This window comes from Quercus suber, unplaced genomic scaffold, assembly GCF_002906115.3.
Source record: "Quercus suber isolate HL8 unplaced genomic scaffold, Cork oak 2.0 scaffold_2, whole genome shotgun sequence".
NCBI classification, from domain to species: Eukaryota; Viridiplantae; Streptophyta; class Magnoliopsida; order Fagales; family Fagaceae; genus Quercus; species Quercus suber.
The window spans coordinates 517,921-543,073 of record NW_027069469.1 but is presented as its reverse complement, the minus strand read 5'-3'; the positions used below and the strand labels follow the sequence as shown (position 1 = coordinate 543,073).

Sequence of the window (25,153 nt, the reverse complement as noted above, 5' to 3'; positions counted from 1 at the left end):
GCGTACTTGGATCCGCGCATTGGTTAGTCACGTACTTGGGAGCCGTGCATCAAAGGTGGAGACTGTCACTACAGATTAAGTCCAATTGGGTATTGGGGTAAGGGTTCAACTGTAGGTTGGTAAGGTACTTGGGATTCCTTTATATTATTATTATTTTTTTTTTTTTTGGGTAAGAATAAGTGAACTAATTACCAATACACGTAGTTTCTTCATTGACGTGCCTTTACTAGGACTATGTTACCCAATTGGGGATTTCTAATGATACAATTGGTTTTGTTTACGTCAACAAAATCCAAGGAGCAAGTAAATTAGATCCCTGGAATTTCCTCCACACCACTAGTGAATATTCCTTTTCGTGGGAGAAACCAACAAATGACACAAAGGTTTCTCGAAGCTTTTTCATGGGTAACCAAGGCACAATGTCTCTTATTCACAGCCATCTATGAGTTCGAATCCAAAGTATTCAATGTTCTGAAAGAAGAATTCTCATTCCCCGTATATGCTATGGGCCCAATTGTACTTGACTTTGATTTTGGAGAAAACACAAACCACAGGGACAACAACTATCTACATTGGCTAGATTGCTTACCTAAAAGTTCCGTTCTATATATTTCAATGGGAAGTTTTCTTTCAGTTTCTAATGCCCAAATGGATGAAATTGCTGCTGGTTTAGGTGATAGTGGTGTTAGATTCTTTTGGGTAGCACGTGACGAGACTAGCAAATTGAAAGAGGTTTGTGGTCATAGAGTATTAGTAGTGCCTTGGTGCAATCAATTGAGGGTCTTATCTCATTCTTCTGTAGGGGACTTTTGGTCACATTGTGGATGGAGTTCCACTCGAGAAGGAGTGTTATGTGGTATTCCATTTCTTACCTTTCCCATAATCTTTGATCAAATCTTGAATAGTAAGTTAATTGTGGAAGATTGGAAGATTGGGTAGAGGGTGAAGCAAGATATGGGAATGGACAATTTGGTGACAAGAGTGGAAATCGCAGGGCTAGTGCAGAAATTTATGGATTTGGAAAATGATGAAGTGAAAGAAATTAGGACAAGAGCAAGTGAAGTTCAATGTGTGTGTCAACATGCAATTGCAAAAGGAGGATTAGCTGAAACCAGCATCAATGCATTCATCGAGGACCTTGTCGAGAGGAAAAATTTCCGACCTATCATAATCTAATACGTCATACTACAAAGTCCAAAAATACAGCCAATTACAAAGTGCCACGTATTACTGTTAGGTTTTGCTATCACTACTCAGAAACCAACAGAAATTTGCCAAGTGTCATGCAAAAACCAATCACGCATCAACGCACGTGTAAGCGATGACATAATCAGCCTCACACGTGTAAGCGATGACATAAGCAGACCAATTAGGCTGTGACATGTGTCACCAATCAGACTTCGTCACGTGTTGCTCACCCACCCGCAAACTCCTATACATAGAAGCCTTCCTAAGACATTTAGGAGGACACCAAGCCATCTGAAGCACAAGCAGCATTAGAGAAGACATCTTGAGTTCAGAAGTCCAGAAGCTCTGCTGGAATCAAGCCCCGAAGCCTCCAGCAACTTCAAGAACTTCAACACTCAAATACGAAGAACATTTGAAGCAGAATTATCCAAACTACCTGCCTAGATCTCAAAGTTCACTGGAATCAAGTTCAAAAGCCTCCAAAAACCTCAATAAACACAAATCAGTGAAGCTCTATGGATTCAAGCCTCTAAAGCACCGAAGAACTTCCAACACAAACCTTCAAATATAAAGAACATTCAAAGAGGAATCATCCAAATCATATTCCTAGATCTCAAAGTTCACTGGAATCAAGCTCAAAAGCCTCTAGAAACCTCACAAACCACAAATCATTGAAGCTCTACGGATTCAAGCCTTTAAAGCCCCGAAGAACTTCCACCACAAACCTTCAAAGACGAAGAACACACAAAGAACACAAAGAACGTGAAAAACAAAGGATTTCTAACAAGTTCATAGCCAGAAATTCATTGTAATTCTGTTTCAAAGATCTTCGATCCATTCTTCAGCCAAATTGAAGGATATCTTGTGTTCAAGTCAAAATTACATTTTTACAAATCCAATCAACAAATCTTTCAAAGAGATCGAATCAGAGGATCACTCTTTTGTAATCACAGAGAATTGTACCACACATTCATCAATACAAATTCGCATTTGTGAAACTATTTTACTTGTTTGACTTATTTCGAACTAAGAAATTTAGTCGTCCACAAATTCTCTCCCATCAAAGGGAACCCAAAAGATGAGATTTCATGTGCTTACTTTAAATCACTTTACTCTCCATCATCTTGGGAAGTTGTGTCAGTCATGATGACTAACACCTCTACCATGGAAGAAAAGATGGCTGAAATGGAGCAAAGGGTTGTCCTTCTCACAAAAGCATTTAAAGATAAAGACCTCCAAATTGCAACTTTAATGAACAAACTCGAAATACAAGATCCTGGTGAATCAAGCCATGGTCATAAATTCACATCTGCGAAGGATGACGAAGGGAGAGAAATTGAAAACACTCCCTGACGAGAACAATCTATTTCGGTTTCTTCGTTGTCAGTCCAACAATTATAAGATATGATAACAAATACCATCTGAGCACAATATGGAGGTTCTTCTACAAGTTCTCTCACATATTCAAAACCCTACACAAAGTGCATCAACAACATGAGGATGCCAAATGGGTATCAATCCCTCAAGTTCTTGTAGTTTGATGGCAATGGAAATCGTAAGCAACACGTTGCTCACTTTGTAGAAACTTGTGAGAACGCAAGGACTCAAGGAGGCCTCCTTGTAAAGCAATTTGTCTGTTCGCTCAAGGGAACTGCCTTTGATTGGTATACAGACTTAGAACTCGAGTCAATCGACAGTTGGCAACAACTCGAAAGAGAGTTTCTTGACCGATTCTATAGCACGCGTCGTACAGTGAGCATGATAAAGCTTACTAATACCAAGCAATGGGAAGATGAGCCGGTGGTCGATTATATCAATCAATGGCGTTCTTTAAGCTTGGATTGCAAGGATCAACTTTTTGAAATTTTTGCTGTAGAGATGTGCATCCAAGGCATGCATTGGGGGACCTCTTTACATCCTTCAAGGGATAAAGCCTCAAACATTTGAAGAGTTAGCAATTCGTGCGCATGACATGGAGTTAAGCATTGCTAGCCATGGAAGTACAAATCCTCCCATACTTGAGGACAGCAACAAGGAAGTAAGGAAAAATGATAAGAATGCAAAAGTCAACCTCAAAGACCCAATGGTTGTTAACACTATCGAAGTCAAGGTTCCAAGAAGAGGAGCAAATGCAAATGAAAAACGACTTAAAGGATGGCAAAAGAACGAAGTGCGTCGCCTGACTTTTAAGGAACATGAGTAAAAAGTATATATGTTCCCTGATGAAGATGTGCCAAATATCTTAGAACAACTATTGCAATTGAAGCTAATTGAATTGCCAGAATGCAAGCGACCAAAAGACATGGGGAAAGTTGATGACCCTAACTACTGCAAATATCATCGCATCATTGGCCACCCAATCCAAAAATGCTTCATCTTCAAAGAACAAATCATGAAGCTCGCCAAAGAAAACAAGATTGATCTAGACTTTGATGAAGTCGTTGGGTCAAACCATTTGACCATTGCTTGTAATGCACTTCCAACTCTCAAGCAGGGGGCAAACACCAACCAAGCTTACAAATTGATCAACAATGATGATGCAAGGATCGGCCTCATCAATAGGAAGCTCCTTAAATACTTCTACGCTTGAAGATCGAGGATTGCTCCTCAGTAAAAGCTTAAACTGCCCACTACAACACTACAGGGTACATGATGTTTTCCCATTACCTTTGAAAGCATACCAATAAAGAGAAATTAATTCCCCTTTATGTCACCAATGGCGAGTGTGGCGTAGTGTTTGAATGCCTTTGTCGCCTTTGAGGCCGAGGTCTCGAGTTCGATTAGTGGTGATACCCACTGTTACACACTTGAGCCCTCCTTTTTGCAAAAACAACAAAAACAAAAAAACAAAACAAAACAAAAGGATCACAAAAAAAAAAATGATCCAAAAAGAAATCATCAAAAAAAAAAATCTTTTGAACTACGTAATGACTTGATCCCTTTTCAAGGTACATAGGCAACTTGCTATCATTTACTATGTTCAGTCACATGAAAGAAGAAGAATTGACAGTCTAGCTTGAAGAGTTTTTCAACAGTCATCAATATGCTTTTTAGATACCTTTGATTGGCAGGCGTTGCTTAAGATCAGTCAATTGCTCACTACATGATACTCGAAGATCATTGTGGTAGAAAATGACAGCTGCATAGAATTGGGAATGAAGTCTGCATGGCATTACCCATCTTTTGTGGACATCCTCCCACGTCTCTAAGGTTGTGCTATTTCACAACTCTAAAATTTAAACCACATCATCTCCCTTCTGAGTGATGTCGTTTCACATCATGTCTCTGAAATCTAGACAATTTCACCTTCCTCCAACATTTGAAGTTGGTGTTGCATCATCTCTCATCTAAGGGCATGTTCATGCAATGTCAAAGTCTTGGCGGCAGTCTCCTCACATCTTCAAGATTTTGTTAGCATCTCTTTGCATCCTCAAAGTCTTGATGGGAGCTTCTTGAAACTTCAAGGTTTTGTTGGCATTTCCTTGCATCTTCAAAGTCTTGATAGGATCTCCTTGCATCTTCAAAAGTCTTGTTGGCATTTCTAAAATCTTGATGTTTGGCTACAGTGCTATGACCCTCGATGTCTGAACTTTATTGCCTCTAAAAATTGGTGCTAATGCAGCTCCATTATAAAGGCCAATGTTGGTGCAACTTTAGTGCAAAAGCAAGTGTCAATATGGCTCATGAAAAAAATGAATGTTGGCGCGGCTGTGGTGCAAGTGAAGTGTTGATGTGGCTTCATGTTAAAAAGGCTTCATTAAAAAAGACAAGTACAAATTTGCTTCAGTAGACAAAGTAATGGTGATGCTTCAATGCGAATGCAAGAGTTGGCGCAGCTTCATGACAAAAGATAAGTGGTGACGCGACTTCGACGTAAAGAAAGATATGGATGCAGCCTCAATGCAAATGCAAACTTTGTACGGCTTCATGATAAGAACAATTGGTGTGGCTACGTTGCAAAGACAAGTGTGGAACACGTTCATGCAAAAACAAGTGCTAGTATAGTTCCATTAACGACCAGCACTAGTATTGCTTCATTGCCAACACCAGAGCCAATACGACTTCAAAGACAAGTATCGGCGATAGCATTGTTGCCTAGCTGAATATCCTTATGGAAACGTCATTGCAAAGACAAATATCACTAAAAGATTGTTGTTGCAGGAAAAGAATGTAACAACATGAAGGCATACGTCACTATAAGAACGTTGCTATGCAAAGCCACCAAATGAAAGCAAACACTTCTATGAGAACGTCAGTGTAAAGTTTGATGTCAAAACCCAAAGATCAAGAAAACTATGCTGCAAAACAAAAACAAAGAACTTGTCACAAGAAAATCACATAGCATGTATTAAAAAAAAAAAAATCTTGAAAGCAGGAGAAGAAAGCTAAAGGTCAAGCATGTGCCTCAGCGATGAAGGAAGGCAAATAACATGCCTTTATATAGAAAACTTCTGAGATAGCAAGCAAGAAAAATGAAGAAAGTCAGCAAACCATTAAATGGTTCCACCAACCGACCAGTGGAAAGAACTACATTCACATTTCAGAAATGTGAAAACAATTGAAATTCAAAGTCAAATTTTGCAAACTCAAATGCACTAAAATTCAGGGAAGTCTACACCAAATTTTGAAATGAAAGAGGATATTCAGCCATAGAGACAGAAGATGATGGCTCACTATCTCACAAGTCTGAATCCTAACACCATCCTGTCAGGGCGGCCACCGCCAAAGCAGACCAAAAGAGGCCATAAGTCCAACAACGACCCGCGGCCTTCTCTATCAAATTTGTGCAAATCAGTTCAGGATTTCACAAAACTAAGCCCACAAGGATCTTCTATAGACTTCGATCTACAAGCCCAAGAAAACTCAAATCTCACCGGAGGAAACACACGCCTCCATGCACGGCCACAACCTTCTGAAATCGCGGCCTCCTCCTTCAAACCTGTGCAAATATGTTCCAAATTTTAGAAAACAGACCATACCAGGAGATTCTACGACCTCCGATCGGCAAAAGCCCAAAATTTCACTCCCAAAAAAAGCCACCACACACTGCCACACGCCACAGAAAATCCAGCATCCACAGCTGCCATTCCACGCGTTGCTAGATGAAACCACGCGCTCACATGCACCGAGGACTCCCACACATCTCCATGATACCTCACGCACTCACACGCGCCCCTTTGATGTTATCGATGACATCATCTCCCACTTCCCCGATTTGACCCGTCTGTCCAGGCCGACCCGGTTTGACCTGTTCACTTGACCCGATCCAAACTGCCTGAAATAAAATTTATAATAAAAAAAAATTTAATTAAAAAAAAAAAGAAAAGAAAAAAAGGGGAAGGGCTTTAACCAAGTTGGACCTTTGACTTTGACCAAAAAGTCAAAATTTTCAAAACAGACCTATCCCACTCAGGTTTTCAAGTACATTCCGATTTTGGGATCCGTTTCTTCATTTGAAGCTCGGAAATTGTGCAAACGTCCAATTTCCAGAAAGTTGACTTTTGCGTAAATATTGACCAAAAGTCAAAATTTTTAAGATGGACCTATCTTGCTTAATTTTTCACGTACATTCCAATTTTGGAGTTCATTCCATCATTTGAGACTTGGAAATTACACAAATGACCCAATTCCAAGATAGTTAGCATTAATGTTGAAGTCGACCCAAAATCAAGATTTTCAAGCCAGACTTGTCTTGCTCAATTTTTTAGGACTTGGAAACCACCCATTTGACCCATTTCTCCAAAGTACTAGCAATGTCCAAAACTTAAACTCCCAAGATCAAAATTTGAGATTCATCCATTTAATTTGGATCCCCTTAGGGTTATTCTCTAGACTCCATCAAGGCTTCCCTTTCAAAGTACAGATGAACTCTCACAAGTGTGTCTTAAACTTGAAATTACATTGGGTCACCCGTCCAACCTACTATTCCTATTCGGTGCCTACCAGTCTCCAACCTACCATTCCCCTTTCGGTGCCAAACATTCCCACCTACCGTTCAGTGCCAACCAGTCAAGAATCTACTGTTCGGTGCCTACCCGTCTACCATTCCTCGTCTCTCTGCTATAAATAGAAAGGTCGAATTCATCAAGAACTCATCAAGAAAAACACACTGAGTCATGAAATGAAGATTTTCTTCTTTCAAATTGTCAATTCCTCCTTCTCACGGTCATTTCTCACTATGGCTTCATCATTCTCAACACTTAGCAACCAATATTGCTTCATAATCAATATAAAATCAACCCTCTCATGGTTCGGTAGAAACCCTCTTCACAACATCATTGTAGTTTTGAGATCCAAACAAATTTTGTTTCTCCACTTAACGACCACCTTTGTCCATAAAATTACTCATAACAAGGTCTATATCGTCCTTCCATGCTTCCGTGGATTTGGTTGGCCAGGAAATCCAAGCCCAGCAGAGACACCTGTTGCTAACCTTAGGTCTCTTGTAGTCTCTCTCTCCAATTGCTTGGCCTTCCAATAGAAGCAGCGGTTCGGAACAAACAGCACCTTGGCTAGTTTCTAAAACCAGAATCACAAGTTAGCTCCATCGTTCATTTTTCTATACTTTTCTAGCAAGTAGCAGTAAGTAAAGATGGTAAAAAGTGTTGGGGTATCCTATAAATTGTCTTCCATCCAACACTTGAAACAACTTCTAAAGTACCCGCTCATCAGAATTCAGCTTTTGGTGTCGGTAAATGGTCACCAGAACCTTATTCCATGTCCCCACCATTGTAGGACCCAAAGGTCATCGTTGCTGGTACCTTAAAACACACTTTCTGAAATTACCTCAACTTAACCTGAGTGATGCGATAACACACACACATTCAACCACTTTCTCACATGTCCTCACCGTAATTCAAAGCATATTCTTCCGATATAACTTCACCAGAAGTTCTTAAAAACGCGAGGCTAGCCCCATGACTTTGCATGCTGTACTCAACCGCCATCCTCGCATCTTCCCCATCTTCCACACCCTATGATCGCCGCCAACGATCCAAAATATTCTTCTGAAATTACCTCAGCTTAACCTCTGCTGAAATGATTTAATCTTGCAAGTACATCCAACTTCTTGCAAATAACTTTCAGCCTCACCAACCCACTTCAAATACCATGGAGCACCCTTTTGAAATTACTTCAACTTAATATCTGCTGAGAAGGCTTAGTCACGTAAGTACATTCAAATACTAGCAGACCCCTTTTTGGTCTCATCAAAACCTTTCATATGGGTGGGTCTGCTCTTAGGAAATTATCTCATCTTGCTGAAAGCTCTACCACCTTCAACTGCTTCATTTGAAGAGCCGAGTGTAAAAATCTATTTTCGAAACTCATTCCCACACCACACTCTGAAACTGTGTGCGTGAACGAGTCTCGAGGGGGCATTTGTAGAGAGGGAAAATTCCCGACCTATCAGAAGCTGACATGTCACACTACCAAGTCCACAAAATACATCCAATTACAAAGCGCCATGTATTACTACTAGGTTTTGCTATCACTAATCAGAAACCAACAGAAATTTGTCAAGTGTCATGCAAAAACCAATCACGCATCAGTGCACATGTAAGCGATGACATAATCAGCCTCACAAGTGTAAGCGATGACATGAGCGAACCAATTAGGCTGTGACATGTGTCACCAATCAGACTCCGTCACGTATCGCTCACCCACCCCCAAACTCCTATACATAGAAGCCTTCCTAAGACATTTAGGAGGACACCAAGCCATCTGAAGCACAAGCAGCATCAGAGAAGACATCTTGAGTTCAGAAGTCCAGAAGCTCTACTAGAATCAAGCCCGAAAGCCTCCAGCAACTTCAAGAATTTCAACCCTCAAATAGGAAGAACATTCAAAGCAGAATTATCCAAACTACCTGCCTAGATCTCAAAGTTCACTGGAATCAAGTTCAAAAGCCTCCAGAAACCTCAATAAACACAAATCATTGAAGCTCTATGGATTCAAGCCTCTAAAGCACCGAAAAACTTCCAACACAAACCTTCAAATACGAAGAACATCCAAAGAGGAATAATCCAAATCATATTCCTAGATCTCAAAGTTCACTAGAATCAAGCTCAAAAACCTCTAGAAACCTCACAAACCACAAATCAGTGAAGCTCTACGGATTCAAGCCTCTAAAGCTCCGAAGAACTTCCACCACAAACCTTCGAAGACGAAGAACACACGAAGAACACGAAGAACGTGAAGAACAAAGGATTTCTAACAAGCTCATAGCCAAAAATTCATTGTAATTCTGTTTCAAAGATCTTCGACCCATTCTTCAGCCAAATTGAAAGATATCTTGTGCTCAAGTCAAAATTACATTTTTACAAATCCAATCAACAAATCTTTCAAGGAGATTGAATTAGAGGATCACTCTTTTGTAATCGCAGAGAATTGTACCACACATTCATCAATACAAATTTGCATTTGTGAAACTATTTTACTTGTTTGACTTATTTCGAACTGAGAAATTTAGTTGTCCACAGACCTTTCGCATTGCATGGTTATTGAGTACAAAGTAACTTTTTTGTTCTGCATGATCATAGAATGTCTTGCCTTCTTCATTTTTTTTTTTTTTTTTGGGTGAAATTTCACGTTGATCTTAAATTTAATTGTAAGATTCGTTCATAATCAACGCGAATTAAGCAGAATCCATGCTTTCTTTTTTCATTTTTATTTAGGATTGATAATAAATTGATAAACCAATGCAGGATTGACAATCCCAGCTTGTGTGTGCTTCCAAGTTTTCATTGTACTCAAGGTAAAGTTGGAGTGTCAGACCCATAACAACAAAAGGCCTGGAAAACAACTAAAAAGCATTTACTTGAATGAGTTTTATTTCTTCTTCTTTTTTAGGTAATCTTTATACCAATTAACAATAGAGATTTCAAATGGTTTCAAAATTTGTTTTCACCGTTAATAAAAATAGTAAAAGCTCAAAAATATTTACATGATAGCATGTTAGTGACAGCAACAGTTCTCAACATGACATGCGTATCAAATGAGGAATTTTAAAGTTCTAGCTAACCACTTTAGGCTTTACCAACAATCAGGGGCGGAGCTAGAAATTTTGGTTCGGGGGGCCAAGTTGTATGCTAATATATTAATTAAGACAAACCTTTACATACACACATATATATAAATTAATTTACTAAGAGAATTTATCATCTTCTAAATTTTAATGAGTATATAAAAGTCATGCATTTCTTCTATTAGACATATACAAAAATGTATCATTTTCTACATAGGTTAATTTGTTAAACCTCTTAAATTATATGATTTTAATATAATTTCTTTTTCTTTTAAGAACACAATTGAAATGACACAAAATTTGGGGGCCAACTTCAATTTTCACATGCTACATTTTTTAAAATGTAAATAATATACATACTATAAATTAATTTTTTAAAATTTTGGGGGGGGCCTTGGCCCCCTCACCCTTGTGTGTGGCTTCGCCACTGCCAACAATAGCAAGTAGAAATTGAAGGAAATGGGGTTTATTTTAAATTTTTATATTTCTTATTAATTTTTTGGTCATTTTATGGACTTTAGTCCAATTAGAGGTTTCTTTTGGACCAGACAACAAATTCCTTTCATTTTGATCTCTAAATAAAGGACCAATACCAAAAAAAGAAAATCCCAATTGAAGTGTGTGATAGAATTCTGTAGGATCATGATTCTATACAATTCTACATTCCAATTTCTACTTTACAAGTGATCCTTGTAAGATTCATATTGATTTTGTTGTGCAAATCATAGAATCTTACTATCCTACAATCTTAGATCGCGATGTTAACAATCATACCTATGACTTTACCTAGTCTTAGACAAGCAGGGTGAATGGTTATGACACTTTTTTTTTTTTTTAAATCATATCCTTTTTTATCATCCTTTTAGTACAAAAATATAGATCCAAAAAATAAAATAAAAACACTAATTTTTTTTTTTTTTTTTTGTGGCTAAAATACAAAACCCACCTTTTATGTTTCACCAAAATTCATTTAAATCCTTTAACTTTTGCTTTTGTTCATTTCTATTTTCTAACTTTCAGGTTTATTCAATTAAGATTTTTCTATCAATTTTTGTTATATGTTGTGGTTAATTTTTCAATTTTTAAAATTTTTCTTCAAATTTTTTTAATTAAAAAATTAATTAATTATTGAAAAATATTTTCCTTTTTTTTTCAAAAATTTTCAACAAAATTTAACAAAAATGCTTTAATGGAATAAATTTGAAACTTAAATAACTAAAATGAATGAAAGAAAAGTTAGAGGATTGAAATGAATTTTGAAGAAACTTAGAATGTGAATTTTGCATTTTAACCTTTTTTTATATATATACAAAATAATAAATATATTCTAGCCTAATCTAAACAATAAAGTTAATAATACATAAATTCTACCGTATTGAAGTTTATAAATTTTGAAATAAAAGCTTCCAGAATAGTAACCAACCTCTTACCTAAAAAGATGTAATCACGGTAAGACAATTAATGCATAAGTTGTGTAGGACAATTTGCTTAGCCTAAGTAATTTAAAGAAAATTAAAAATACAAGCGTATATTATAGAAAAATAATTCACACTAAAAAAATTATACAAATTTTCTTTATAAAAAAAGTTGGCAATTAATTTTTTTTATTATATATAGATAAATTTTACTAAATAATTTTTATGTAGTATAGAAAAATAATAAATTGTGATATAAAAATAAAAAACAAATAAAGTCAATGTGTATTGGAGCTTCTTTATAGTTTCTCTACATAAAATTTCCTTATTTTTGTTCGAAATGTTAGAAACAAAGTCATAAATTAATGATGTTCTGAATAAAAAAAATTATTATATGATGGCTGTATGTAACGACATGTGATGGTTGGTGTAGGCGGCGGTCTTTGCCAAAGGGAGATTAGAGATTGATAAATCAACGTTTGCCAAGCTAGAGCATAAGACCAAAGAGATAAGGGAAGATCAACCACTACCGGATTCAAAGAAAAAGAAAAATTGAGAATTGTGAATTAAAAAAGAAAAAGAAACTGATTAATAAGTGAGGACAAATAGAGAAAAAAATTGAAAATAAAAAACAATGAAACAGGCAAAACCAAAACTTTTCTTTGATAGACACGTGAATTGAGGGGACACTATAGTCAAAATCGAGACTGTTATTTCGTGGTAATGACTGGACTGCTCTCTGACTCTGATAGACACAATGTCTACTGAGGGGACACTTCGGTCAAAATTGAGATTCTTTTTTCAGAGTGTCGAAATCGAAATCGTCTTACGCAAATTAAAAAGCCACGTATTCCAACTACTCGAGAGCATAGAGTTAAAAATTTAGATATTTTATGAAAATACTTATGATTAAAAAAATGTGTTAAAATATTACTTAAAAATTAAAAATAGTTATTTGAAAATATAAATCAAATGACCCTTAGTACTATAAAAAGTTATTTTATCTATTTTACCTACTTATTTTGTAAAACATCCAAGCTACCACTGCCGCTGCCACTACCACTACCGCCGCCATCGACTCTTTCACCATCGTTGCCCCCATTACTGCCGCCACTACTGCCAACGCGCCACATGATAACAAATAATCGTTTAATGTTAACAAGTAATTTTTTTAACCCCAAATTAGATTTATTCATTTTTTTTTTTAACACTAAAACAATTTCTCAATCATCATGATAGCAAATAATCATCTAATGTAACAATAATATTTTGTTTTAACTCCAATTATATATATACAAATTTATCTTTTGACTAAAAAAAAAATTCTCAATTGTCATGATAGCCTATTATCTAGTATAATAACAATTTTTAAAAAAAAAACCAAATTATATATATACAAATTTATATTTGACTAAAAACAATTATTTCAATTGTTCGGAAGTAATCTTGGAACAATAAGAACTATGAAATGGAAGAACTTTATAAAAAAACATATAAAATAAAATACATATTATAACTGGAACTATATAGTCCATAGATTACTCACATATATAACTCAAACAAAATGATATGAGTCCGTCATTTCTTCTTTCATTCTCTCTTGATTTGAACACATATTTTCCTGATCAAGAAATTGGACCAACTTTCAGAGTTCATTTTTTGAAGTTCTGGCCTTTCAACCGGATGGAGTTTCCTTATCCTTACAGTTTTGTGCATATTTGACTGGTAACAAAATGCATCAAAGATATAAAAAAAGAGTTTAATAGTCTGTAAAATCAGTCAACAAAATTGAACTATTTGTGTTAATTTACAATAGACCCCTAAGCACAACATGAGGGGATGGATCCTAAAGATGGAAAATGTAGTCTTTCTTCTCTCCAATGAATCAATATTTCTATCAAGCCTGTGAGTTTCAAATGCTTAAAATTAATTATGGAAATGAGTAAAAGATAGGGGAATTTTCCCACAAATTTCCTATTATCTAAAGCTCCATAAATCATCAAATTGCTGGTTAGAGTTTAGACCACTTCCAAGCCATCATATTTTGTTCTTGTTTTGTCATGTGAGTGGCATTCTTCCATGCCCTTTCTCTTGTTGATGCTGGGCTCTGATTCCTTGTCTCTTCCCTTCAACAAATGAGGTTTGAGCTTATTCACGTCAGATAATTGAACTGGTTTCAAAAAGAACTCTTCTGCTCCTTCTTCCAAGCATCTGATCAAACCAATTAGACCATGTTAGATTAAAAACTGAATCGAACAATTCTCATTTTTTTAAATTTAAAACTAAATGCATTTTTCAGTAACTAAATTAAAACAAAAATGTATGTTATTCCCTTTACCTGTTGATCCTTGATGGGATGTTCTCTGAGGACATGATCACTACTGGTATATCTTTAAGAGATTTAGATTCCTGCAAATAAAATAAAATCGCAAAAAGATTTTAGTTTGCTTCCAAGAAATTTGATTAAACTATGCCAAAAGTGATGACTAAGACATCAAATTTGAATTGATCAACCATAATGTATAGGCCATATTTGATGCACTAAATTCTCAGAAAAGGAAGAAATAAAATAAACTTCTTAAATTCCATATCTGTAGGTGGAGAATGAGTCAGCCCCACAGCTACAATATGAAAATCAATTAGAGGTCTGCTAAGTCATTGGGGGATGCATATTTGGCTTGGAAATTTTCGAATCGAATCTCAAATCCAGTACAACACATCAAAGTGTGTACTACACAATAGAACATGATTATGATTCTTATGGTTGGCAGGAAATCATTTTCAATGTATCACATCCACAGAAATACGAAATGTGAAATCTAAAATAATCCACCATCAAATCAACAGATTAATGAAAATTTTAAAACAACTCAAAACTTCTGATAGTTGTAAAGCCCTTACACTCTCAATTTTCTTATTTATATGCAAGAACTATGAAATTTTGTTAGATTCTAAAGATTTAAGAATTTATGTATTTAGAACTCTAATGTATAATGTTGGCAAACCATGATCAAAACAGGTTGTTTAGTCTTGTTTAAGCTTGCTCAAAGTTGTGTATTATATGTAAAGTTGGAATCGAGTGGCTACAAAAGTATTAGTGACTTTTGGCCTAACTCGATTGATCGAAACTTAGATTCAATCGATCGAATCTTGAGTAAAATGTTTTTTTCTGCAGAATTTCCAATTCAGCCCAAGCCCATTAAAGATTAAGGTTTCAGGTCTAATTCTCCTAGTATATAAAGAAAACCCTAGCCACGTTTTTTAGAGAAGCTCTGGTTGCTCATATTGCTGTTTGTGTGAATCACTTGTGAGATCTGTGAGTAGTTTTCCTTCACACAAGTTTAGGATTATCAAGGAGGAGATTTCTTCAATAACTTGATTATTAACTCAGTTGCTACCATTGGAGTTTAAAGATACAAAATCAAGTGTGCTTGTATTTGCTAGAGAATCCAAAAAAGAAGGAGTCCGTGGTCTCAGAGCTTGCACGTGATCGTGTCAGTAAGTTCTACTGGTAAGTAGCAATAAGAAGTTGAGCGTGGAGGCTTGTAAGTCTTATTGTATGAACTTCGATTCTTTCAAGATAGTGGATTTAAGTTTACCTTGAGGATAGCTAGGTTAAATTTTCCCTAGGTTTTTTACCGATTTGATTTTCTTGGGTCATCATATCTTTGTATTATTTATATTTCCTCTGTTATATACTTTGAACGGTTTTAGACCCCTTAAACACACAGATTGCGTAGCCTAGATTAATTAGCCAAGTTGTTACTTAGTCAAATTAAGCAATTCTAGGTTAAAACAATCCAAACAATCATATCAAGATATAAAGCAGCGGAAAATAAATAACACAAGATATGATAACCCAGGAAACCACACGGTAAAAACCTGGGGAGGATTTGACCCACCGATCCTCAAGACTAACCTGAATTCACTATGAAAGAATTGAAGTTCGTACAAAAGGACTACAAGCTCCCCGCTTGACTTCCTAATGCTACCCACCAGTAGAACTTCCTGACACGACCACGCGCAGGCTCCGAATCCACGGACTACTTCTTTCTTGAATTCCTTAATCAGCTACAAGCTCCCCGCTTGCTTTTCTTTTAAGTTCCAATGGTTGCAACAGTAATGATCTTCAAGATGTTGAAATCATCTCTACCATGAAAACCCTAAGTTTTGTGTAAAGGAAAGCTCCTCAAAGATCTCACAAGAGATTCACACAAAACAGCAATGTATGAGAACCTCCAAAAACGTGGCTAGGGTTTTATTTATATACCTAGGGTAAAAACATAAAACCCTAAACGTTTAATGAAGTAGGGCTGAGTTGGAAATTCTGCAGAAAATTCAACCTGTACGATTTTCGAGTGATCGAGTCTATTCTTCGATCGATCGAGCCAGGCTGAAAGTCCCAAGTACTTCTGCAGCCACTCGATTCCAACTTTACAATATTAAACCAACTTTGAGCAAGTCTAAATAAGACTAAATACAATGTTTTGATCATGGTTTGCCAACATTACAAATTAGAGTTCTAAATACATAAAATCCTAAGACCTTAGAACCTAACAGAGTCCTTTCACCTTGCAAATGACAGAGGATATGAGAATGCAATTGGTAGATCTATTTAGCATTGGCTTTGTAAACAAATTGATGAGTGCTAACGTAAGTTCTTTAAGATTTTCAAATTTTAAGGCATTTGATTTGCTAAAATCTTAAAGTTACTAAAAACTTTCCCGTGCATCGCACGGCTTAGCGACTAGTTAAGTATATATCATATATATAAATATTTATTGTCAAACTTTGCACTAGTTAGAGACTAGTGTGTGCATTATGAAACATTCCCGAAATTAGAGCCCCTATAACTCCTTTAACTCTTGCTCTTCATGGTAGAATTCCAAACTTTACATTAGTCCTCCCACTTCAAATCCATTCCAACCCTTAGCTTCTATTACTCCATCTAAAATTGCACAAACTTATTCTCAAATTGTAGTCTGTATCAACATCCTTTGGCTTTGGACCAAAGGATGCCCATATGAATAATGTCAGACAATTAGTTGCAAGAATGCTCCGTCCATGATGGCATTTTGTCCCTTAAAATCCGCCAAAGAATAAAAAATACTATAAATTCATTTTAGTTGACATTGGATCCATTATCATTTTCCCACTCACCATGTAAGTACCAATTGTAAACACAAAATCTCAAGTTTGGAAATCAAACAATCATAATAGTTTCACAAATGTATTTTTATATTGATGAATTTGTAGGTACAATTCTCTATATTTATATTCTCATTTAATAGAATGATCCTCTAATTCAATCTCCTTGGAAAAATCATCAATTCAATAATTGTGTCGATGTAGTTTTGATTCAAACACAAGATGTCCTCACTTTGATTGGAAAATGGATTGAAATATCTGGAATGAAATTGTGATGAATCTCATGAGCTTGTTAGAAATTCTTCGTTCTTCATGTTCTTCTTGTTTTTTGCGTGTTCTTTGAATATTCTTTGTCTTCAAAGATTTATGATGGAAGTTCTTTGGGGTTTTTGAAGCTTGAATCCGAAGAGCTTCACTAATTTGTAGCCTTTTTGGAGTTTGTGGAGGTTTTTTTCTAAATTTAATTCCAATGAATTTTGAGATCTAGAAGGATGACTTGAATGATTTTGCTATATATGTTCTTCGTATTCAAAGGTTGAAGTTCTTGGGAGGTTTTAGAGCTTGATTCTAGCGGAGTTTTGAGACCTTTGAATGTCCTTGAATTTTCTCCATAAGACTAAGGGAAATCTCTATTTATTGGAGATTTAAAGAAACATAATTGGCTCTTATAGGGGACACGTATCGTGATTTGAATGGAGAGACTTTATGTCTTGTTCTCCAAGGGACACATGACATTATTTGATTAGCCAAAATGTCTTAATTTAAAATAACATATGGCAACATTTATTTAACTGCTTATGTCATTTTAAATTAAAAATACCTACACGTGTCGTCGTGTGTTTAGCTATTGGGTATCCTTTGTAATTTTTACTCATTGACACTTGGAATATTTCCATTGGCCTTTGAATAATGACTATGAGATCTACTAAGTAGCACATGGCATCTTGTAATTCGCCACTTTGACCGTACTACGTGAATGACGTGGCAATTTGAGATTGGCTATAAATTTCAATCACTACACTAAGTATAAAGAAAATATAATTGTTTATTCAAAACGTACAATTAAACTTGTTCCTTCTTTAGTTCAATGGGGATCTTGTTAGGAACTCGATGGTTTTAAGGAAGATGGGTTGGAAGTGTGGGGATTGACTTAATCCAAGATAGTCACCATTTATAGAGAAATATTAAAAAAGAAAGGAAATGTACTAAGTAGGGTTGTACATGATGCGGTGCGGTTAGTTATGGAAGAATTTTTGCACCACATAGAGTGCGGTTTCGCTCATGCTTGTTCGCACCTCACATGTGAAGGGGTAGGAACTAGTCTATACCAAGTTCGATTCACCCTAGCAATGCGGTGTGATTAGTTCGGTGCAAAAATAAAACAAACATATAAATTTTTATTAAAAAAAATGACATCAAAATCATCAAACAACCCACATAGAATTAACAAACAACCCAAATATTAAAAAAAAAAAATGTTCATAATATTTCACTAAAACCCACACAAAATTTTCAAACAAATTCTCGATATTTCTAGAAAGCATAGTAGCCTAGGTATTGAGCATTATACAAATTCACATACCTGCAATTAAGCATCAAAATACACTCTAGAAATTTCTAGATAATAGCCATGACTGAGGAGAAAAGAAAGGGGATAACTTGGAGAACGGTGGCATCAAGCCGCAAAAGATGGTGGTGGTGAGTGGCAGAGAGAGAGAGAGAGAGAGAGAGAGAAATGTTTGGACTTATTTCTTATCATATTGCTATGCTCGGCAGTGCCTTTAACAAGCTTCCTTTGCTTTCTAAATCTTGCGGAAGGTGGTCCTCCATTGAATGCATTGCTAGAGAAATGTTTAGACTTCATCATTAATTTCCATCTTTTGTTTCTACTGTGAGTTCCTTTGTTACTTCGCTTTTCTGCAGAGCACTCCTAAAGCATTAAAGTCTCACAAGGAGCATTTATTTTTTGCCATAGTGCTTGTTGGTTCACCTTTATGTATGTTTTTCTAGAGTGCTTGCAGGCCTCTTCTTCTTGCTTCCTCTTTGCTTCTTTGACATTTGGCGCAACAAGGGTGGTAGAATTTCTTCATGGATTCACTACTGCATAGACTTTGTATTGTGTAAGAACTTATTTTCCAATTGCTAGTTGATGCTTCAACAGAAGATAGATGATGTTGCTGCTTTATCGCAGACTAGAATGTTACTTGACCATGGTAGGTTGCGACAAATTGCATAGGTGTTGCACTATGCCATATCATAAAGTTTGAAGTTGCTATAGATTAAGTGGTGAATGAATGTATACTTGCTGAAATGCTACAATCAATACTTATTTCACAGTGGGTAATGTTGCTGCTGTGTATTGATACTCTAAGCACTTTGCGAAAGGCTTTCTAAATTTGTTGTAGACTAGGCCTTAGCCCCTTAGCATGTGAGACAATTGGATGAGTCTTTAGCTTTTTGAAGAAGGCTTTTCGTATTTTCTGTAGAATAAGACAGCCCTCAGTATGTGAGAATGAGTCCTTAGCTTTTTGCAGAAGGTTTTTCATATTTTATGTAGAATGAAACAACCCTTGGTATATGAGACAACTAGATGGGCTTGATATCATACTTAGATCACCTTCTCTTAGTGTTGATGCTACCAGTAAAGCTTTTCAATACTTATTTCATAGTGGGTAATGTTGTTGTTGTTGTGTATTGATACTTTAAGCACTTTGCGAAAGACTTTCTAAATTTGTTGTAGACTGGGCCTTAGCCCTCTAGCATGTGAGACAATTGGATGAGTCTTTAGCTTTTTGAAGAAGGCTTTTCGTATTTTCTGTAGAATGAGACAGCCCCCGATATGTGAGAATAAGTCCTTAGCTTTCTGCAGAAGGTTTTTCATATTTTCTGTAGAATGAAAAAACCCTTGGTATATGAGACAACTGGATGGGCTTGATATCATACTTAGATCACCTTCTCTTAGTGTTGATGCTACTAGTAAAGTTTTTCAAGATAATAAGAGATCTTCTTTTGCCAAAAATAGGAAATTTTCTAATGAGTTTTTATTTTTTTTATAAGATTACCTCAACCATGTGGTTCATGCATTCTTTGGTAAAAAAAAAAAAAAAAAATTGGATGCCATGGATCTATAAGTTGCCATATTACAGAAATTCTTTGTTGCTGGAGAATTTGGGAAAGAGATACTTCCCAGGCATGCTCTGGCTTCATTCTACTGTGAACACACTTGCTTCCCATGTACTTTTTGCTACACATGATTATGGTTATAGCTCCTTTTGCAAATTTCTTTTTTCAAAGACTCGCGATCGTGTCTCCTTTGCAGGTTTGAGTAAGTGTAGCCCCCTATTTTGAGCTTTTGACAAGAACTCGCAATCATGGTTCCCCTGCTGGCCTTTAGTCAAGAATTCATGACCACAACCCTTATGCTAGCTTTTGTTACTAAGACCTATATTCCTTGGGTTTCTTCTTCGCTTGCTTTGAGTATGGGCATATTTAGACAAAGCTTGCTACCCTCTTTGTTTCATGGTTGGCTAGTAATAGCCAAGAGTCAATGGCTTCCAATATAGAATTTTCTCCATGACGTACCAACATCTTCTTGGGACATCATGGTTCTTTGTACTCCTGGCAGAATGCCTTCGCAGTAGAATGCCTTCAATAAAAATCACACAATAGTTTTCTGCAGCAATAAGCTGAGTGATTTTATTCATGACAAAATGTGTGTCAACAATTGATTATGCTATTTTCCCTTTGCACATAAGCAAAAGGAAGGGGCTTTGAGTTTGTCACTGTTGCAAAGTTCTTGTAGGATGAGACATGGGCATCAATGAGCTTCATGACTTGAAGAGTGATGGTGGAGTTGCATGGTTTGTAGTGCAAGTGATCTGATACATTCTTTCTTAGAAATATCATAAAAATCATGATTATTGATGCCACTCTAGGCATAAATCCTTTGAGGCGCTTTGAAGAAAACTTCTTAACTCTTCAAGGTTGTTGAATCGATTTGCTAGACCTGATAATGGACAAAGTGTAGTTTGCAAGCTACTTGTAGATTTGTGCTCCTTTATGAAGAGTACGCATGAGCTAAGCGATTGGCTTCATTCTAAGGTATGGATTTAATTTTGGACACACCACCCTTTTGTCACATGCCTTCAATGTATTCTTCAACTCAAAGCTAATGCTTTGGTATCGTTAAATTGATTTCCTCTCTCTTTGTTGATACTAATATATTTGCTAATGAAGTAGTAAGAGATTGATTCAGTGAAGGTGACCACGAAAGGCTTTGTATGCACCTCTCTTACTTTGAGAACAAGTCTCAAATTTGTTGAATAAGGTCTAGACTCGGGTTTCTTGTTTTAGTAGAATTGCCCACTATTCTTTTACACATCTCTACACTATTAGTGTTCTCACGAATCTTTAATGGGGTAATGACCACTTTTGTTGTAGAAAATAATCATGTTGGATTTGTGATTGCACTAAGAAAGTTCAAGAATTCAATACTAAATTTTGTGGTAGGATATTCTACGAAAAGACCTATTCGAATTCAATACAAAATTCTGTTGCAGAGTATTCTGCTGTGAAAAGACTACTGAGATATTTGCACTTGGGCTTTTGAAACTTTTTGCTACAAAATATTCTACACATGAACAATCTGCACTTCTAAAATTCAGCAGATTCTGTTGCAAACAGTCTACCGAAGGATTAGCACCTTGGCTTCTGAAACTTTTTGCTTTGAAATATTCTGTAGATGAACATTCTGCACTTTTGAAATTCAGCAGATTTTGCTATGAACAGTCTGTCGAAGGATCTACACCTTGGCTTTTGAAACTTTCTGTTACGAAATATTTTGCAAATAAACATTCTGCATTTCTGAAATTCAACAAATTTTATTGTGAACAGTCTGCTGAAGGATCTACACTTTCTGCTATGAAATTTCTGCAGAGGGACATTTTGCACTTTTGGAAAAGTCTACTAAGGAATACTTCAGAGGAAATTGCAATTCGCAGCAGTATAGTAATGATGAAAGTTTTCCTTTGGCCACTACAGCTTCATTTTCTCCTAGCTTTTGGTTCTTAAGGGAAAGTAGAGCTAGAACCACTAGCATTAAAAAAAAAAAAAAAATGCTTGAAACCTTGTGAAGGAATGAAGGGATTTTCCTCTTCTAAATGATGGACCCGAAAGTGGAGATGAAGAAAGCTTATAATGCTTCTATTGTTTCCTTAAAAGAAATGGGAGCAAAATGGTGATAAATTTCTTAGAAAGCTTTTAGGAGAGTTCCATGTTTGAATAAGTGGCTTGCCACATGTCTCACATGTATGGCAAAGAGAACAAGTGTCATTTAAAAGATAGGACCAAGTGTCTTGACCTTATTAGTCTTTGTGTATAGGAAATATTGCAACTATTGTAAGAGCCTTCTACTATAGAGTTCTTAGGATATTTCTGTTGTAGAACTCTATGGTGTTGTAGTGATATTTTATTACCACATTTTTTATGCAATGCCATTGAACCCTACTATGGTATTGCAGTATTCTACCACAACATTCTGTCGTAGTATTGATGCAATATTCTACCCTAGTATTTTGCTCATGATACTATTATGTTTCAACATTGTTGCATTTTGCCATAAAATTCTACTGTGGTATTGTCTTGCTATGAAACTTTCCTTAACTTTCTGCTGTACAGTAAAGCCTTTTGCTGTATAGTAAAGCTTTTTGCTATGCAATAAAGTTTCTTGCATTTTTTTGTAAGGTGAAAGACTACTCTTCATTTTCTATTATAGAAATACTTCTCTACTTCATGCACATAAACAATTCTAAAACCCAAAGAAAATGCCTTTCAAGCAAATGTTAGTTTACATGGGTTAGTATATTCTCAAATATATATACATACTGTTAGGATTAACGCCCTAAAATCCTATTGTATGATGCTATGTATGAAATTATGTATGACTTAATGTTGTGATTAATAAATTTGTTTTATTATTATTTGAAATAATTGTAACATTAATATTCGGACATTATCATATAGTCCATGAGATGCATAGTATGTGATTTATGTGAAAAGTCACAGAAGATATAAATCATAAGTTTTTTGTAAACTCAGAATTTTAGTTCATAATCGGTAATGAAATTGAGCATTTCATTTGCGAAGACTATAACATATCAACTAAGATGATTTGTCTTGATCATGGAAGTGGAAACTTCTTGTTGATATGTTGATATGTTTTAAGAGTTAAAACATATTGAACTAGACCGCTGTAAGATTTATTATTCTCCTAACGACTGTCAAATGAATAATAAATCTTACGACTTTTATTCATATGAACTCTTAATCCTGAGAGAATAGTGTACCTGATCATGAAGTGTAGATTACTTTGATATATCAAGAGTGAGATCTAAAGTAACGGTCAAAATCTTAGTATATTAGACAGCCACATTTAGTGTTGATGGAACATATATTCTCAAGATGGAATTCATAGTCTCTTAACAGAGATATAAAATATTCCCTTAAGATAAGTTTAATGGGTTTGTTATTCAAAATGTTAGGCCTAACTACATTAGTAAATAGTTATTAAAGTATATATTTATGAAATTGGATTTCATAAATATATGATGAATAACTTAAAGGATTAAACTAGGTACTCAAGAATTAAGATGTAGTAATCTACAAAGTGGCAGTCTTCATTAATGACTTTGTATTACTATGAATATTTTATGAAGGGGCTGCATATATAATAAAGTCTTGGGATATAATTAGTTAATAAGTCCTAGAGTGCAATTATATTTATATAGTGGTATTAAATATAATTAATGGTAATTTTGGACTTGTCAAGAGTTAACAAAAAAACTCAAAGTCCATTGGAGCTAGTGCTTTATTTATTCCCTTTTGGTCCCACTCCAAGCCACATACTAAAGCCCAATTAGGAAGGCCCAAAAGGCTAGCCCAATTAGATAATCAGTTATTAGGAGAGAAATATACAAATCTTTGGTTTTGAATTTCACCCCATCAAGGTACACTCTCTTGTTCTTAAATTCTCAAACTTACATAGCACATGTTATCAATTGCGAATGAAGTAGATCCATTAATTTTTCCGCTGCGTACATTCATATTTCCATCACATACATATATGCATATATAAACTTATACGTATTCACATATAAGTATATAACATATTTATACATGGTAGAATAATGAGTAGTTCAGTTAAAAGAAAAACACATAATAATAGAGAACTAAGAAAGTTTCAACAGAAAAAGTTTAGCTAGTATAACAACTAACACAGTAAATACAATAAAAATGTGCTACAACAGAATAACCAATACAACGAATAAAGATACCATAACAAGACAACTAATGCAACAAACGTGATAAAAATGTGCTACAATAGAACGACTAAATACAACAGATATAAGCTATAATGAGTGAAATCAAATATATTTACAATCGAAATCAAGTATTAAATTTTCTCACAGAATAAGTAAACCAAGAAGGAACCCGAACCCTAACTTGAACAACCTTGTCATAGGATTTTGCCATCAAAGTTGTGCATTTTGGAGAGTGGGCCTAAATGACTACTTGTCACTACTTTTGGGATTCCAAAGAGTGGGTTTGATGAAAAGGGATGGAAAAGATAGTTTATTGCATGCCCCTATTTCTGCTGTGTTTTCTCTCTTCTCTTTTCACTATGTTCTTTCCTTCTCTTTCAGTTCATTTTTGTTCTTAGTTTCTTACTATTTTCTTCTTTTGGGTCCTTCTTCCCTTGGGTGCCTCCATTCCTCCCCTCATCTATGGCTACCTCCCCCTTTTTATAGAGAGCTAATTCCTTGGGATTTCTCCCTTTTACCTCTAAGGCTTCACCAACTATTTTTAGTTTATTGTGGGCATCCCTCAGGACTGCCCCCTACCCATTGGTTGCTCGACCACTACCACTACTAGGTAAACTCAGTACATTCTCTTTCTTCCATTACCCATTCCATGACAAAATCTCACTTTGTTTGTTCTTGCTGTATACCTCTACCTCAAGGTTCAAATGAATAAGGATTAAGCTACCTCACCACCTACCTCTATGACCTGCATTAGATGGTCCCAGCCATCTGCTACCCTAATACCTAATTAGACTTGTATTGTAGCGGCAATCTCTCCGTTCAATGTACGAATCCTAGTATGTGACTAACCAATGATGCACAGATCCCAGTACGTGACTAACACACTAATTTGAGGAAGATGTTGGCTGGAAAGTTCTTCAGTTCATCAACAATGAAGATTAGGAAACTCCTTGGTCATAAAACCTTTAGGGTAAAGATGTAGTAGCTTCTATAGAGAGAATAATGGACTAAAGCAAATTTTGCTTCTAGTCACAATATGCATGTATTCTATTTTCAAC

The 25,153-nt window shown here is 35.6% G+C and overlaps 1 pseudogene; it reads left to right on the top strand.

Annotated features, from left to right (window-relative positions):
• The first annotated feature begins 372 nt into the window (after positions 1 to 372).
• LOC136063903 (UDP-glycosyltransferase 87A1-like) lies at positions 373 to 1,176 on the top strand (annotated as a pseudogene).
• Positions 1,177 to 25,153: the final 23,977 nt, after the last annotated feature.